Source organism: Delphinapterus leucas, chromosome 7 (genome assembly GCF_059928025.1).
Source record: "Delphinapterus leucas isolate spDelLeu-1000000601 "Yukka" chromosome 7, BTC_Dleu_Yukka2, whole genome shotgun sequence".
Lineage (NCBI taxonomy): Eukaryota > Metazoa > Chordata > Mammalia > Artiodactyla > Monodontidae > Delphinapterus > Delphinapterus leucas.
Genome location: NC_143135.1, coordinates 66,085,389 through 66,103,345, shown reverse-complemented (window position 1 = coordinate 66,103,345; position 17,957 = coordinate 66,085,389). Strand labels below are relative to the sequence as shown.

General features: G+C 38.1%; 1 pseudogene; it reads right to left on the bottom strand.

The window, feature by feature from the left end:
- Positions 1-1,715: 1,715 nt before the first annotated feature.
- On the bottom strand, positions 1,716-3,087 carry LOC111167971 (disks large homolog 3 pseudogene; annotated as a pseudogene).
- Positions 3,088-17,957: the final 14,870 nt, after the last annotated feature.

Sequence of the window (17,957 nt, the reverse complement as noted above, 5' to 3'; positions counted from 1 at the left end):
ACACTCCCAGCTCACCCCCTCCTCACCAGAGTCATAATCGGACACCATTTTACCCCTCTTGCCTCCAATCCAGTGTACTGCGCGGGTAAAGCTGCTGCCTTTTGTTTTTTTTTTTTTTTGCGGTACGCGGGCCTCTCACTGTTGTGGCCTCTCCCGTTGCGGAGCACAGGCTCCAGACGCGCAGGCTCAGTGGCCATGGCTGACGGGCCCAGCCGCTCCGCGACATGTGGGATCTTCCCGGACCGGGGCACGAACCCGTGTCCCCTGCATCGGCAGGCAGACTCTCAACCACTGCGCCACCAGGGAAGCCCGCTGCTGCCCTTTCTTTACTCACATTCTGGGCTCCACACTTTACAGTTAGCCTCATCATGCTGGTAGAACTGTTAACAGACTTCCTAAATCTGCCTGGTAGCCCTCAAAGCATCTTCAACATGTATCCTTTGCACCAGTTGTAACACAGTGGGCTAGGAAACAACAGGCTCAACCCTGGGGCCAAGCATGTCCACACTCTTCTACCCTGGGTCGTGCCTCTAGCGTGGAGCTGAGGGAGGCATGGTGGCTTCAAAGGAGCATGGTGGGGCGGGGCCCGGGCCACACCTGCCGCCTGCATTTGTGGTCAGAGAAAAACCTTCTTGACCACAATCACTGCCATCTGACTCTGAGAAAAAGCAACAAGTTTTCACATCTCAACAGTAAGTGAATCTCAGCTCTACAGCTCAAATTGACAGCATTAAAGTCTACTTTCTTCTTGAAGAAATAGTAAGCTACCAGCTATTGGTGAGGGATTGGGGTAGGTAGGGCATACGAAGCAGCTGCAAAAAAAACCCAAATCAAACTTTTCATTATGCGGCTGGCCAAGCTCAGGGCCATCCCACTGTCTCTGCGCAGAGCTGGAAGGCAAGTGACTCTCCATCCCTGCCAGTGGGCCCCATGACAGGGCCTCAGCTGAGCCCAGCATGTCCCTGGCAGGTGAGTGAAGGGACACGTTACAATAGGAGGCCCAGCTCCTGTCGGTTCTCACCTGCCCGCACTTCCCTTTCCTCTGACAGGATGGCCAAGCCCGGGTTGCCTAATCTTTCACGAGGCCCGGCTCCTCCAGAACATCTTGAGCCTTTAGAACATGGTCAAATTGGATTCTACACATTCACTTAAATAGTAAAAGTAAAATTTGGAAGAATGAAGAGGCTGACACAGTAGCACAACATGGTTTTGGTTTAAGAGCAGCTTAAAAATGAACAAAAAGGAAACCTTTCATGCAGACACATCAGGTGGCATAAAACAATCGGCAATTTAATACCGTGGGAGCACTGTTAGCCATTCTCTCACTCCCCACTCGCGGGCCTGACTGTGCCCCAAGGGCAGCATTGGCTCTAGGGTCACAGCTCCAAGCCTCTGGCCCCCGGGGAAAAGCCCTTTCTCACCATCCTCCAGCTGACCCCTCCTAAAGAAAAGCCCAGGTCTCAAAAGAATGACCAATGCAGGTGCCCTCCGTACAGCACTTAACTACCACTTTCACTCCCTCCCCAACCAGTTGGTATATAAGATGCCATCTGATTGGAATATGAAAATTAAAGCATTTCTCTAATAACACAGTACCATTGATGATATCTCCATAGATTTTCTAGTCCAAATGTGTGTAAGTATATAATAAACTATATGAGAGTATATAATATATATAATGTCTATAAATTATATATATATATATATATATAAAAATAAAAGATACTTTCTATCGCCATGACCACGCCATCCCAAGCCTCAAGGCAGTGTACAGATCGTAGCAAAGCCTGGGAGCCTCTCCTCGCAGGGTGCATGGGGCTCACTTCATAAGCCGCACAGCAGTCCAGTCTGTCTTTTCATCAGTCCTCCTCTCTTCTCTTCGCTTCAGCTTGGTTTTATGCAAACAATGACTCTGATGGATTTGCACTTGTGCTAGTGCTTGGGAAAGGTCCACGCAGGAATGGGCACAGTCACGTGATGAGTAAGATGGCATCATCCCCCAAAATAAACTAAAACAAAACAAAAATTAAAAAAAACAGGACTAGAAAACTCAATTTTTTGGACATATCTAGAAAAGGGGACAAGAACAGTAGTCGTTTGTTCTCCCCATGGAGACAGGAATGAAGAGGGAGGAGGGGAGGGGGAGTTGATTTCTTCTGTTCACAGTAGAATGGTTGGAGGGGATTCTTCAGAGTTTTTCAGGGGAGGGACCCAAATGTAGTGCCCAGACTGGTCCTCAATGATTTCTTTGATTTTGTTTTAAATCTCTTCCAGTGAGTCACCCTGTACAATGGCTGTGAAGTATTCTTCAAACTCCTGCTCCAGTTCCATGGCTTTGTCATAGGTCTTATTTGCTTGTTCATACCTCTGCCGTCAGTTCATTTCCATAAGCACTTCAATGGACTTGGGCTTGATGAAAATGGCAATGGGATAAAGTTGTGACTGCTGCAGCCTCTTGATAGCATTGCCAGAAACATCTAAGATGCAGTGCTTGCCCCTCTCCCCAACTCCCTTCACTGACTAGATGCTGGTCCCATAGAGATTATCACTGAATTGGCCTGCCTCAATGAACTTGTCCTGAATATACTTCTCCATCTGTTCTCGGGAGACCACAAAGTGGTAGTCTTGCCCATCCACTTCATCATCACGCTGAGGCCAGGTAGTATGTTGTACACAAAATCCAAATTTATGCGGGAACTCCGAAATCAGGTCATCGTTGACTCTGTCCTTCATTGGGCCCAGGATGATGACAGGCCTTGCATAGTGAATTTCTTGCTGTGTCACTGGCTCATATGACAAAATAGCATCCTCCTGTCCTTTGGAACTGCTTTCACTGTCACTGGTGTTGGACATCACTCCCTGTTACTGTAAGCTGCTCTCCTATACCATGTTTTCTTTGCTCTTGTAAAATGAAAACTTTTGAGAGAGGCGGAAATTCTTTTTATGTTTCGTGGGGTTTTTTTTTGACATCTTTATTGGAGTATAATTGCTTTACAATGGTATGTTAGTTTCTGCTGTATAACAAAGTGAATCAGCTATACATATACATATATCCCCATATCCCCTTCCTCTTGTGTCTTCCTCCCACCCTCCCCATCCCACCCCTCTAGGTGGTCACAAAGCACCAAGCTGACCTCCCTGTGCTATGTGGCTGCTTCCCACTAGCTATTTATTTTACATTTGGTAGTGTATATATGTCCATGCCACTCTCTCACTTCGTCCCAGCTTACCCTTCCCCCTCACTGTGTCCTCAAGTCCATTTTCTACACCTGTGTCTTTATTCCTGTCCTGCCCCTAGGTTCTTCAGAACCATTTTTTTTCTTTTTAGATTCCATACATATGTGTTAGCATATGGTATTTGTTTTTCTCTTTCTGACTTACTTCACTCTGTAAGACAGTCTCTAGGTCTATCCACCTCACTATAAATAACTCAATTTCGTTTCATTTTATGGCTGAGTAATATTCCATTGTATATATGTGCCACATCTTCTTTATCCATTCATCTGTCAACGGACACTTAGGTTGCTTCCATGTCCTGGCTATTGTAAACAGTGTTGCAATGAACATTGTGGTACATGACTCTATTTGAATTATGGTTTTCTCAGGGTATATGCCCAGTAGTGGGATTTCTGGGTCTATGGCAGTTCTATTTTTAGTTTTTTAAAGAACCTCCACACTGTTCTCCATAGTGGCTGATGGACCTGCTAGACACAATCATCCCCCTCCTGGCATGAAACTTCATGGTTTTCAGTAGAGCCCTTTCTTTCTTTTCCACCCTCTTCTTACTGGGGATCACACTGATTTGCTCACTTTCTCCATGTGGGGTCACCAGTCTCACCTGCCACCACTCATCATCAGAGGCGTTAATGACAGTAGAATGTCACCAAAGGAGAAGCTGAGGCCTTGGCTTGGCAGGCAGCGGTCCCAAGTCTGGTCATAATCAAACAAGGCCCTGACATACAAGGACCTCTTCTCACTCGTTTGCATGGACCGACCCAGACCCAGAGCTCATGCTGCTGTTCATCATTTGCTCTTGCAAGTCATGTATCTTCGATTCAAAGCGACTGTATTCTGGTGCCACGTGGGAGTCCAGGTCTAGTGCTGAGAAAGTGTCAGCTCAGGCCGGCCCCTCTGTCTCTCGCGGAAGACCACGGACCTAAAGCGGGGCATGTCGAGGGAGGGGAGGAGGAGGGGGAGGGGGATAGGAGGAGGGGGAGGGAGGAGGAGGAGTTGCCTAAGCACACGAGGCGGGAGGGGGGGAGGAAGGAGAGGCGCCCGCCACCCTCTGCCTCTCTCCCATTCTTATACTGCTTCCTGACCACTTTGTTTTAGTCTCATTTGCTGTCCCCTCCAGGTCCCCCTTCGTGACTTACCATTAAGTGAATTGCAGTTACAAAAACAGAATATGTATTATGACCCATTTATGATATATTTGTATATATAAATATTTAAGAGTATGCAAGTACGAGTTGCGTCTGTGTAAGCTAGGTCTAAATATATATATATATATATATATATATCAAAATGCTAGTAGGCAATGGAGATATTCTGGGTGAATTTCACATTAATCATTTCTATAGTTTTTTAATGCTTTTGCAATTATCATGTATACATTTTAAAATTGGAGAGACAATTAAAAATTCACCAATAATATTTATGTGCTGTTTAATTATACTTGTATATTAATTATTCCCTCAAGCCCCAATTTTTTCCCCTGAATTACAGATCAGGATGACCATAGTCACACTCAACTCACTCCCCCATCTTTCTTCTGTGCCTCAACAGTACCCAAATCATACTTTTCTCTAGGTGAGTACTTTGCTGCAGCTATATCTTTATTTTATTCTCTTTTTTTAAATTTTATTTTACTTATTTTTTATACAGCAGGTTTTTATTAGTTATCCATTTTATACATATTAGTGTATACATGTCAATCCCAATCACCCAATTCATCACACCAGCCCCACCCCCATGCCCACCATTTTCCCCCCATGGTGTCCATATATTTGTTCTCTACATCTGTGTCAATATTTCTGCCCTACAAACCAGTTCATCTGTACCATTTTTCTAGTTCCACATCTATGCATTAATATACGATATTTGTTTTTCTCTTTCTGACTTACTTCACTCTGTATGACAGTCTCTAGATCCATCCACATCTCTACAAATGACCCAATTTCATTCTTTTTTTATGGCTGAGTAATATTCCATTGTGTATATCTACCACATCTTCTTTATCCATTCATCTCTTGATGGGCATTTAGGTTGCTTCCATGACCTGGCTATTGTAAATAGTGCTGCAATGAACATTAGGGTGCATGTGTCTTTTTGAATTATGGTTTTCTCTGGGTATATGCCCAGTAGTGGGATTGCTGGGTCATATGGTAATTCTATTTTTAGTTTTTTAAGGAAACTCCATGCTTTTCTCCATAGTGGCTGTATCAATTTACGTTCCCACCAACAGTGCAAGAGGGTTCTCTTTTCTCTACACCTTCTCCAGCATTTGTTGTTTGTAGATTTTCTGATGATGCCCATTCTAACTGGTGTGAGGTGATAGCTCATGGTAGTTTTATTTGCATTTCTCTAATAATTACTGATGTTGAGCAGCTTTTCATATGCTTCTTGGCCATCTGTATGTCTTCTTTGGAGGAATGTCTATTTAGGTCTTCTGCCCATTTTTGGATTGGGTTGTTTGTTTATTTTAATATCGAGCTGCATGAGCTCTTTATATACTTTGGAGATTAATCCTTTGTCCGTTGATTCGTTAGCAAATATTTTCTCCCATTCTGAGGTTTGTTTTTTTGTCTTGTTTGTAGTTTCCCTTGCTGTGCAAAAGCTTTTAACTTTCATCAGGTTCAATTTGTTTATTTTTGTTTTTATTTCTATTACTCTAGGAGGTGGATCAAAAAAGATCTTGGTGTGATTTATATCAAAGAGTGTTCTTCCTATGTTTTCCCCTAAGCGTTTTATACTGTCCAGACTTACATTTAGGTCTCTAATCCATTTTGAGTTTATTTTTGTGTATGGTGTTAGGGAGTATTCTAATTTCATTCTTTTACATGTAGCTATCCAGTTTTCCCAGCACCACTTATTGAAGAGGCTGTCTTTTCTCCATTGTATATTCTTGCCTCCTTTATCAAAAATAAGGTGACCATAGGTGCGTGGGGTTATCTCTGGGCTTTCTATCCTGTTCCACTGATCTATATTTCTGTTTTTGTGCCAGTACCATACTGTCTTGATTACGGTAGCCTTGTAGTGTAGTCTGAAGTCAGGGAGTCTGATTCCTGCAGCTCCGTTTTTTTCCCTTAAGACTGCTTTGGCTATTCAGGGTTTTTGTGTCTCCATACAAATTTTAAGATTTTTTGTTCTAGTTCTGTAAAAAAATGCCATTGGTAATTTGATAGGGATTGCATTGAATCTGTAAATTGCTTTATAGTCATTTTCAGAATGTTAATTCTTCCAATCCAAGAACATGGTATATCTCTCCATCTGTTTCTATCATTTTTAATTACTTTCATGCGTGTCTTATAGTTTTCTGCATACAGGTCTTTTGTCTCCCTAGGTAGGTTTATTCCTAGGTATTTTATTCTTTTTGTTGCAGTGGTAAATGGGAGTGTTTCCTTAATTTCCCGTTCAGATTTTTCACCATTAGTGTATAGGAATGCAAGAGATTTCTGTGCATTAATTTTGTATCCTGAAACTTTACCAAATTCATTGATTAGCTCTAGTAGTTTTCTGGTGGCATCTTTAGGATTCTCTAGGTATAGTATCATGTCATCTGCAAACAGTGACAGTTTTACTTCTTCTTTTCAATTTGTATTCCTTTTATTTCTTTTTCTTCTCTGATTGAGGTGGCTAGGACTTCCAAAACTATGTTGAATAATAGTGGTGAGAGTAGACATCCTTGTCTTGCTCTTGATCTTAGAGGAAATGCTTTCAGTTTTTCACCATTGAGAATGATGTTTGCTGTGTGTTTGTCGTATATGGACTTTATTAAGTTGAGGTAGGTTCCCTCTATGCTCACTTTCTGGAGAGTTTTTATCATAAATCGGTGTTGAATTTTGTCAAAAGCTTTTTCTGCATCTATTGAGATGATCATATGCTTTTTCTTCTTCAATTTGTTAATATGGTGTATCACATTGATTGATTTGTGTATATTGAAGAATCCTTGCATCCCTGGGATAAATCCCACTTGATCATGGTGTATGATCCTTTTAATGTGTTTATTCTGTTTGCTAATATTTTGTTGAGGATTTTTGCATCTATATTCATCAGTGATATTGGTCTGTAATTTTTTTTGTACTATCTTTGTCTGGTTTTGGTATCAGGATGATGGTAGCCTCATAGAATGAGTTTGGGAGTGTTCCTTCCTCTGCAATTTTTTGGAAGAGTTTGAGAAGGTCGGATGTTAGTTATTCTCTAAATGTTTGATAGAATTCACCAGTGAAGCCATCTGGTCCTGGACTTTTGTTTGCTGGAAGATTTTTAATCACAGTTTCAATTTCATTACTTGTGACTGGTCTGTTCATATTGTGTATTTCCTCCTGGTTCAGGTTTGGAAGGATATAGCTTTCTTAGAATTTGTCCATTTATCCCAGGTTGTCCATTTTATTGGCATAGAGTTGCTTGTAGTAATCTCTTAGGATGCTTTGTATTTCTGTGGTGTCTGTTGTAACTTCTCCTTTTTCATTTCTAATTTCATTGATTTGAGTTCTCTCCCTCTTTTTCTTGATGACTCTGGCTAATGGTTTATCAATTTTGTTTATCTTCTCAAAGAACCAGCTTTAGTTTTATTGATTTTTGCTATTGTTTTCTTTGTTTCTATTTCATTTATTTGTGCTCTGATCTTTATGATTTCTTTCGTTCTACTAACTTTGGGTTTTGTTTGTTCTTCTTTCTCTAGTTCCTTTAGTTTAAGGTTAGATTGAGATTTTTCTTTTTTCTTGAGGTAGGCTTTTACTGCTATAAACTTCCCTCATAGAACTGCTTTCGCTGCATCCCATAGGTTTTGGGTTATCATGTTTTCACTGTCATTTGTCTCTAGGTATTTTTGATTTCCTCTTTGATTTCTTCAGTGATCTCTTGGTTATTTAGTAACATATTGTTTAGCCTCCATGTGTTTGTGTTTTTTACCTTTTTTTCACTGTAATTGATTTCTAATCTAATAGTGTTGTAGTCAGAAAAGATGCTTGCTATGATTTCAATTTTCTTAAATTTACTGAGGCTTGATTTGTGTCCCAAGATGTGATCTATCCTGGAGAATGTTCCATGTGCACTTGAGAAGAAAGTGTAATCTGCTGTTTTTGGATGGAATGTCCTAAAAATATCAATTAAATCTATCTGGTCTATTGTGCCATTTATAACTTGTGTTTCCTTAATAATTTTCTGTTTTGATGATCTGTCCATTGGTGTAAGTGAGGTGTTAAAGTCCCCCACTATTATTGTATTACTGTCAATTTCCTCTTTTATAGCTGTTAGCAGTTGCCTTATGTATTGAGGTGCTCCTATGTTGGGTACATATATATATTTATAATTGTTATATCTTCTTCTTGGATTGATCCCTTGATCATTATGCAGTGTCCTTCCTTGTCTCTTGTAACATTCTTTATTTTAAAGTCTATTTTATCTGATATGAGTATTGCTACTCCAGCTTTCTTTTGATTTCCATTTGTATGGAATATCTTTTCCATCCCCTCAGTTTCAGCCTGTACGTATCCTTAGGTCTGAAATGGGCCTTTTGTAGACAGCATATATATGGGTCCTGTTTTTGTATCCATTCAGTGAGCCTGTGTCTTTTGGTTGGAGCATTTAATCCATTCACGTTTAAGGTAATTATCGATATGTACGTTCCTATTACCATTTTCTTAATTGCTATGGGTTTGTTTTTGCAGGTCCTTTTCTTCTCTTGTGTTTCCCACTTAAGAGAAGTTCCTTTAGCATTTGTTGTACAGTTGGTTTGGTGGTGCTGGAATCTCTTAGCTTTTGCTTGTCTGTAAAACTTTTGATTTCTCTGTTGAATCTGAATGATATCCTTGTCGGGAAGAGTAATCTTGATTGTAGCTTCTTCCCTTTCATCACTTTAAATATATCATGACACTCCCTTCTGGCTTGTAGAGTTTCTGCTGAGAAGTCAGCTGTTAACCTTATGGGAGTTCCCTTGTATGCTGTCATTTTTCCCTTGTTGCTTTCAATAATTTTTCTTTGTTTTTAATTTTTGTCAATTTGATTACTATGTGTCGTGATGTGTTTCTCCTTGGGTTTATCCTGTCTGGGACTCTCTGCACTTCTTGGACTTGGGTGGCTATTTCCTTTCCCATTTTAGGGAAGTTTTTGACTATAATCTCTTCAAATATTTTCTCGGGTCCTTTCTCTCTCTATTCTTCTTCTGGGACCCTTATAATGCAAATGTTGTTGCATTTAATGTTGCCTAAGAGGTATCTTATGCTGTCTTCATTTCTTTTCATTCTTTTTTCTTTATTCAGTTCTGTGGCAGTGAATTCCACCATTCTGTCTTCCAGGTCACTTATCTGTTCTTCTGCCTCAGTTATTCTGCTACTGATTACTTCTAGTATAGTTTTCACTTCAGTTATTGCATTGTTCATCTCTGTTTGTTTGTTTTTTAATTCTTCTAGGTGTTTGTTCTTTAATTCTTTTAGGTCTCTGTTAAATAGTTCTTGCATCTTCTGAATCTTTGCCTCCATTCTTTTTCCAATGTTCCGTATCATCTTCACTAGCATTATTCTGAATTCTTTTTCTGGAATGTTGCCTATCTCCACTTCATTTAGTTGTTTTTCTGGGGTTTTATCTTGTTCCTTCATCTGATACATAGTCCTCTGCCTTTCATCTTGTCTATCTTTCTGTGAATGTGGTTTTGGTTCCACAGGCTCCAGGACTGTAGTTATTCTTGCTTCTGCTTTCTGCCCTCTGGTGGATGAGGCTATCCAAGAGGCTTGTGCAAGTTTCCTGATGGGAGGGACTGGTGGTGGGTAGAGCTGGGTGTTGCTTTGATGGGCAGAGCTCAGTAAAACTTTAATCTGCTTGTCTGCTGATGTGTGGGGCTGAGTCCATCCCTGTTGGTTGTTTGGCCTGAGGTGACCCAACACTGGAGCCTACCTGGCTCTTTGGTGGAGCTAATGGCGGACTCTGGGAGGGCTCACGCCAAGGAGTCCTTCTCAGAACTTCTGCTGCCAGTGTCCTTGTCCTCATGGTGAGACACAGCCACCCCCTGCCTCTGCAGGAGACCCTCCAACACTAGCAGGTAGGTCTGGTTCAGTGTCCTATGGGGTCACTGCTCCTTCCACTGGGTCCCGATGCACACACTACTTTGTGTGTGCCCTCCAAGAGTGGAGTCTCTGTTTCCCCCAGTCCTATTGAAGTCCTGCAATCAAATCATGCTAGGCTTCAAAGTCTGATTATCTGGGAATTCCTCCTCCTGTTGCCAGATCACCAGGTTGGGAAGCCTCACGTGGGGCTCAGAACCTTCACTCCAGTGGGTGGACTTCTGTGGTGCAAGTGTTCTCCAGTTTGTGAGTCACCCACCCAGCAGTTATGGGATTTGACTTTATTGTGATTGAGCCCCTCCTACCATCTCATTTTGGCTTCTCCTTTGTCTTTGGATGTGGAGTATCTTTTTTGGTGAGTTCCAGTGTCTTCCTGTTGATGATTGTTCAGCAGTTAGTTGTGATTTTGGTGCTTTTGCAAGAGTGAGTGATAGCACATCCTTCTACTCCACCATCTTGAACCAATCTCCTATATCTTTACATATTTGTAATTCCCAAACTGGAAAGCTCCATGCATTATCTTGTTTATTTTCCTAGGGCCTATCATAGTGCTTTGTAAATAGAATATAGCTACTGAGTTGATTGAGTGAATAAACTAAAAGAATTATTCTTTATTTTGTATGGTTTAGGGAATTATTGATTTTTTTTTTTTTAGTTAATGAGTGACATGTTCAGATTTGTAATTTAAGGTTAATCTGGAAGGATATGAAAAGTGAAATGGAGGTGGAGCATTTAAAAGAGAGGAGGCAAGTATAAGGAATCACAGAAACTCTAGCCACCAATGAGAGAACCTTCCTGATGAAGTGGTACCTCAAAGGAATAAGAGAAAATATGCCCCATGTTCCTTATACATTATAGCTTTTAAAGATGTACATCATTTGGTATGATGGCAGAGGTTGTCTAATTATTCTAAAATAAATCTTTGCTGCCATCTTGTGGAAAAAATTTATACTTTATAACGATGTTTAAGCTTTGCAATACTTACTGAACCTGTAATTATCCATAGTCTTTAAAAATAATAATAAATTTCAACTTGGTTTTTTAAAAAGTTACTTTGTCTTTTAAAAAATAATAAATTTCAACTTAACCCTTAATATTTAAAAGTATTCCTTCTTCTGCCTTCATGCAAACTGACTTTTCAATTTACATGGACTTTTTAATTTATATATTTTCTGGAGTCTAATTTTGTTTTGTTAATTGTAATATAAATATCTCTAAATTAATTTCTATATTTAAATTTGTTCAATTTTGCTCCAAATTCTACAAACTAAAGAAAAACATCAGCTACAAATTAATTATGAATTTACCACCTTTTAGCTCCTTTCTACTGAGTACATATCAGTTCATTCATTCAATTTATTTAATAAATATATACTGAGTGCCAGCCATAAAAAGGAACAAAATTGGGTCATTTTTAGAGACATGGATGAATCTAGAGACTGTCATAGAGAGTGAAGTAAGTCAGAAAGAGAAAAACAAATATCGTATATTAACGCATACATGTGGACCCTAGAAAAATGGGACAGATGAACTGGTTTGCAGGGCAGAAATTGAGACACAGATGTAGAGAACAAACATATGGACACCAAGGGGGGAAAGCGGTGGGGGAGGTGGGGATGGGGGTGTGCTGGATTGGGCAATTGGGATTGACATGTATACACTGATGTGTATAAAATTGATGCCTAATAAGGACCTGCTGTATAAAAAAATAAATAAAATAAAATTCAAAATAAAGAAAAAAATATATATATATACTGAGTGCATATCTTGTGTCCGTCATTGTTCTAAGCATTCAGGATATGGTAGTGAATAAATAGACAAAAAGCTCTGCTTTCAAGGATTTTACATTTTAGTTAGATATATAAAGTGGATTTGTTTGTCTTGATGTTCTTTGAAAACATCTTTGTTATACACTATAACAAACTGCATAAAAGTTTCTAATTTTGAAGCAAGGAAGATATAAAAGAAACTATCTCTAAAATGGGATTTCTTCTTGGAAAAAAATGTAGTCTAGAATACTCCAATATTAGGACCATGCATATAAAATTTTTGAGCTTAGAAACTGTAAGTCTTCGTGATTATTTCTGTATTTATAAGATGACATAAAAGTGGGCTACAAATAAATGACTTAGCAACAAATTTTACAATTTTGATTAGTTTATTCAAATCTAAGTAAAATAAGTCATTTAGCGCTCACATGCATCATCTAAGTTGTCAAAGTTTAATGAAAATTGAAATTGTTTAGAAAGGCTTGCATTTTAGATGATGTAATGTAAAACTGTAATTTAATGGAAATGCCAGCAATTATTGCACAAGGAAATCATTCTTCCTAATTGACAACATCTTCAAACTTACAGCCTGTAAAATTATCTTTTCTTTTTCTATTAATAGAGCATGTAGTCCATAAAATTCTGAGATATGATGAATTTCATTTTTTGAAGGTTTAATTTTTTTTAAAAAAGGTATTCAGTGAGAATGCACACATTTCAACATATTTCAATTTGTTTCAGTATGGGTCCTCTCCAAAAGCAGAGCTGGAGACAAAAGCTTATTAACAGACAGTCTATTTTAGGAAGTCACCTCAAAGAGGAGGAGTGGGAAACTGCAAAGAGAAGGAGAGAAAGAAAATTGAATCCTAGTATATCTTATTGAGCAGTATGATTATTGCAGTAAATAGTTGGGCTCAACCCCTCTAAGAAGCCTCATAGGATACATTTCAGATTTGTCCACTTGAGGCACAGACTCAGGCGCACTTACCCACTAGTCCCCATCCAACACTTGGTCAGGGCTGCACCATTACATGTTTATTCCTACCACTTTCAGGTTTGGTAAGCATCAGAAGGGCTGACTGGATTCTCTTGGACATTTTATAATACATACTGGCACCAGAGAAATCTGGGAATAGAGAACGAAAAGTATGTGATTCATTTGAAATGAGACATTAGGTTACATCCACAATGAGTAGAGTAAAATGATGGGCCAAGAGAATGTGAGGTGGGGCACGAAACATGTACAATTCTCACCTCTCATTTTATGATGCTGTTGAAACTAATAAGGACACCCTCTTAGGTGGGAATTTAAAAAGTAAAAACAAATAAGTAAGAATTTATTATAAGAAAAAGTACTTTCCAAATTTGATATGAGAATTTAATAAATTATTTCCATCAGGATTGCAGCCTATATGGAAATTCAAATATGGGTAACACTATGAAAAGTTGTATTCTTCACAAAGCTCACACATGCTAAAGAGTATAAACATAAACGTATGTTTTTTAATATACAAAATTATCATTTCTAGTTTCTCTGATTATTTATATTTTATTTCCTCCTTTGTTTTGTAAGGATAAATTTCAATGTATTCTTGTTTGTAATCTTTGTTTTTTTAAATTGCAATTTTCAAAGGACTTCAAAAGCTGAAGGGTTTCTGGTAATCCAAATTTATAAACTGTTTCTGTTAAAGATGTTCAGCTTATTTTGAAAAAAACTAACCAAATTTTGGAAGAATCACTTACAAAATATGCAACACTATTGTAGGGCATTGATATTGGTTTACAAAGTAGTGAAATAAATTCAGGACATTTCTAAAAATGTGACTGATGCAGGGAAGCAAAACGAAAAACAGGTACTGCTATGATTAGGTCTTTTTTTTCTTTCTTTCTTTTTGATTCAACATAGGCTTCACCACAAAAAAGAATTCAGTTGTTATTCCATGTAAAAAATATTTGCAAATTCTGACAATCAGATTTCTAATGTAATTCTTACACCATCACAGCATAAGTAAATAAAATTGTACATGCACCATAACTAAGCCCAAGTACATTTCTGCTTCATAAATTTCTTACTCTGATAAGAACAGTTTGTGCCATGATGTTGTGCTCCAACAAAATTGGTATTCATATTGTTACCATCTAATCTTTTGTATAAAATGTGTATGTTATAATATTTAAAAGCTATGTTACCACTGCAAATTTCAAATACTTAAATATCTAGTCCTCAGATTCTTGTGATATGTGATATGAAAATATATACATAACCACAACTTTAGGCTATTCAGTAAAATAGCAGAATGATAAGACTACATAATTTATGAAATGGAGCTAAAGTATGCAAGGGCAAATTTATAGCCTTAAATTATTTCATCTGTGAACAAGGGGAAAAAAAGAAATTAAGGCTTTTAACCTTAAAAAAAGAAAAAAGAACAATAAAATTAAGGAAAACAAGTGAAATAATAAGTGAAACAGAGCAGATAATAATTTAATAGAATTGAATAGAAAGCCCAGAAATAAACCAGAGTTGGTATACATGTGTGTGCATACACAGTATTACGGGAGTAGTTGATTCAACGGTCCTAAGTATAAAAGCACTGGGGAAAAAAAAAAACCACAAAGGAAAATATGCATAAATTTGACTGCATAAAAATTAAATATTGCTCTATTATCAAAAAATGATAAATAAGAAAGGTCAACTATGAAATAAATATTTCAAAAATGTCTATTTTAATATTTTAAAATTATAAAAATCTATTCAAAACCAAAATAAAAATCTTTAGTTCTCCAAAAGATAAATGAGCAAAGGATATGAGGAGTGAATTCACAAAACAAAAGAAAGCAAAATTATTAGAAGTTACAGTATTTAAGGCTGGAAGGATGCTCTGAACCTAGGACTTTCATCTATTGCTGTTGGGAGTGTAAATTTGTATAATCTATCTGGAAAATAGCATAGGTGTATATTTCATCTTAAATTTGTTCATATTATTTTACATAGAAATTCCACTTTCAAGGATCTAAGCTGAGAAAAAAGGAGATACAAATATTTGTATATAAGGATGTTAATCATATTATTATTTACAAAAGAAAAATATTGGAAGCCACATCTATGTGCAACAACAAAGAATGCCTATGTCATCTAAGAAAATATTGGTATTTGTGGCAGTAGGATTGAATACCATTTGGTCATGCTATTTCTGTAGAACATTTCAAAGTAAAAATAGTTTTCATTTATTGAGCACCTACCATGCACAAGGCAATGCACTAAAGAGCTTTACAAGTGATTCCCACACTTTAATTGATTTCCATGCTTTTAACACTAGCAACATTTACATGATCTCTAAAGAATTATTATGATTTACATTTGACAGAAGAGAAAATTGAAGTCTAGACAGATTTCCTGAAATGATTAAAGTCTTTTAGGCACTATATTGCAGAGCTAAGATTTGAATCCCAGTCTGACTCCAAAGGTCCACTTTCCACTTTCAGCTATTCTACAGCACTGCTTTCATAGCATGGGAAAAATCTCAAGATACTATGTAATAGTTCGTGTGTGTTGGGGGGTAGGGAGGTGGGAGCTGGATTTAAAGGCTATATAAATTATGCATGTTACCACCACAAAGTTTCTTGAACAGTTCCTGGTAGTCAGCACTGGAGTGTGGGAATGGACATAAAGTGTTGGGGGTGAAGTGGAATGCACTGTCTCTATACTTTCTTTTCTTACTAAGAATAATTTAAACTTCTGTAGACACTATGACTCCAGTTCTGTTTTTTTTTTTTAACATTCATACCAATACTTGCCTGGGGGGAGGGGGGAACCACTGGAAATAATTTTATCAGTTATTTTAGTGATCTCAATACTTATTGAGAAGTAGAATTATTGTTGATTTATTTTTCATACATTTCTATATTTTCAAATTATCTATTATAAGCATTTATTATTTTCTGATTGTAAAATGCTATAGTTGAAAAAAACTGACAATAAACATTAAAGCCATTTAAATGAGTTAGCTTACTGATAAACAGTGCAATGTTATGATAATGCTAGGCTACTCAGAAAGTGGATTTGGCCACAACCAACTTTTTAAACCTCTTCATCGCTCCTCCTCACATCCATGGCTGGTGAAAAAGCAAATTAATACCACCTTTTTGGATACAATTGACAGTATATACCTTTAAAGTCCCAAAATTATTTTAAAAGGCTTAAGTCCTTGCAAAACAAAGAATGTCACACACCATTCACTTCTACAAGGATCAAGTCATTAGCAACTGTAGTCACTGACCAGCAGTACACCCTGAAAGGAATTAAAGAGGAAGAACAGGATGAGGCACTCTGTGCTTTGGCAAAATAGGTCCTCTAGATAGTTAGATATCTCAGGAAGAATTTTAATGAAACCAAAATCTTGCATCTTCCCTTACATGAAAAAAAAAAAAAAAGGCACTGAGATCATTAACTGAGATACTTGTTCCTCCTGGCTAGCAATAACCTTTTATTGAGATGTGTGCTTGACTGCATGTATTCCCTATCCAAAATCATACACACACACACAGACATACACACACACACACACACACACACACACTGGCTCCTCCCCCTACTTATTCAGAGCAGTTCCTCAGAGCTGCTCTGGGCGTAAGTCCTCTATAATACTCAGAATAAAACAACTCACAGCTCTTATGTTGTGGGGTTGTGTTTTGTTTTGTTTTTTCAGTTCATACACCTTACTGCTACTTCTCAAAAATCTAAAATAAGAAAAACAGCATACAATAAGTTTATCACTGAAGCTTATTGTATAATAAAGTTGGTGAGATTAAATGAAGAATGGTTATAGTGAATTTATTCATCAGAAATCTACCTCATCATTCATAATGTGATTATGAAACAAAACAGAAAAATACTCCTTAGGTAAAATAAAGGAGAATACAACATTGTATATATCTATGTTAGAATGACTACATAGAAATTTAATACTTCTAGGTATGGAGGAACGGAATATGGAAAATGAAAAGTCTTCTTCATTGGGGTGGGAGGACTGAACTCATTTCTCATGAACAGACTTGGGATCGTTAGAAATATTGTATAGCTTTTTACTTCTACTTGACAAATACTGATATTCCCATTTTGTTCAGTATACCTGTTATCAAGAAGCATTTGCTTTTATTTCAAATACACCAAGTCTGGTAAACATACAAGTTGGAACTAGGGTTGTTTGCGTGTGCCCATTAATGTATCACTACACTTTTTAAGATGCTCTTGAAAGAATCTTACCAGATGATCCAGGATTGGAGAATTCAGCATCACAAAATGATTAAATGGAAGCTAACACGAAACAATAACAATTACCCCAGAGTCTTAGAGCAATAGTGACCACTTTAGCGCTGTAATTGAGCAACATTTCTCCTTGATATTCTAATTTTCAAGTGCTTTGTATTTTCAATGTGATATGACCACAATTCGTTACCGAAACTGCTCCCGATGCCTACACTTCTTCAATGCTTCTGAGATCAGGCCAGTGGAGGCACAGAGGGAGATTCGTCCACCATCCGCCTCATCATTTATTAAGCAACCACGTTCCAGGAAGAGGATTCGGAAATACTGAACGACTCTACAATCACTCTCAGGCAGCTAAGGAGCAAACATATCGACCAGTCTTTTAGGGGTAATTTCAGTCTCGAAAGGAAGCAGGATGACTGGCTACGGGGCCGAGAGGGCGGGGCGGTCCGTTCGCTGTGCGAGATACCCGCAGCCAATGAGTGAGGAGATCCGGAGAGAGCGCATCAGTGCCCCGGATGCTTACATTTCCAGCCTTTAAGGTTTCTCTCCGGCAAATATCTTGGCTGCATCTCCGACCCCGGCCCCCTACCCATCGTACTCCCACCTAGATGCGCCCCCGCCTGCGGCCGGCCGCCG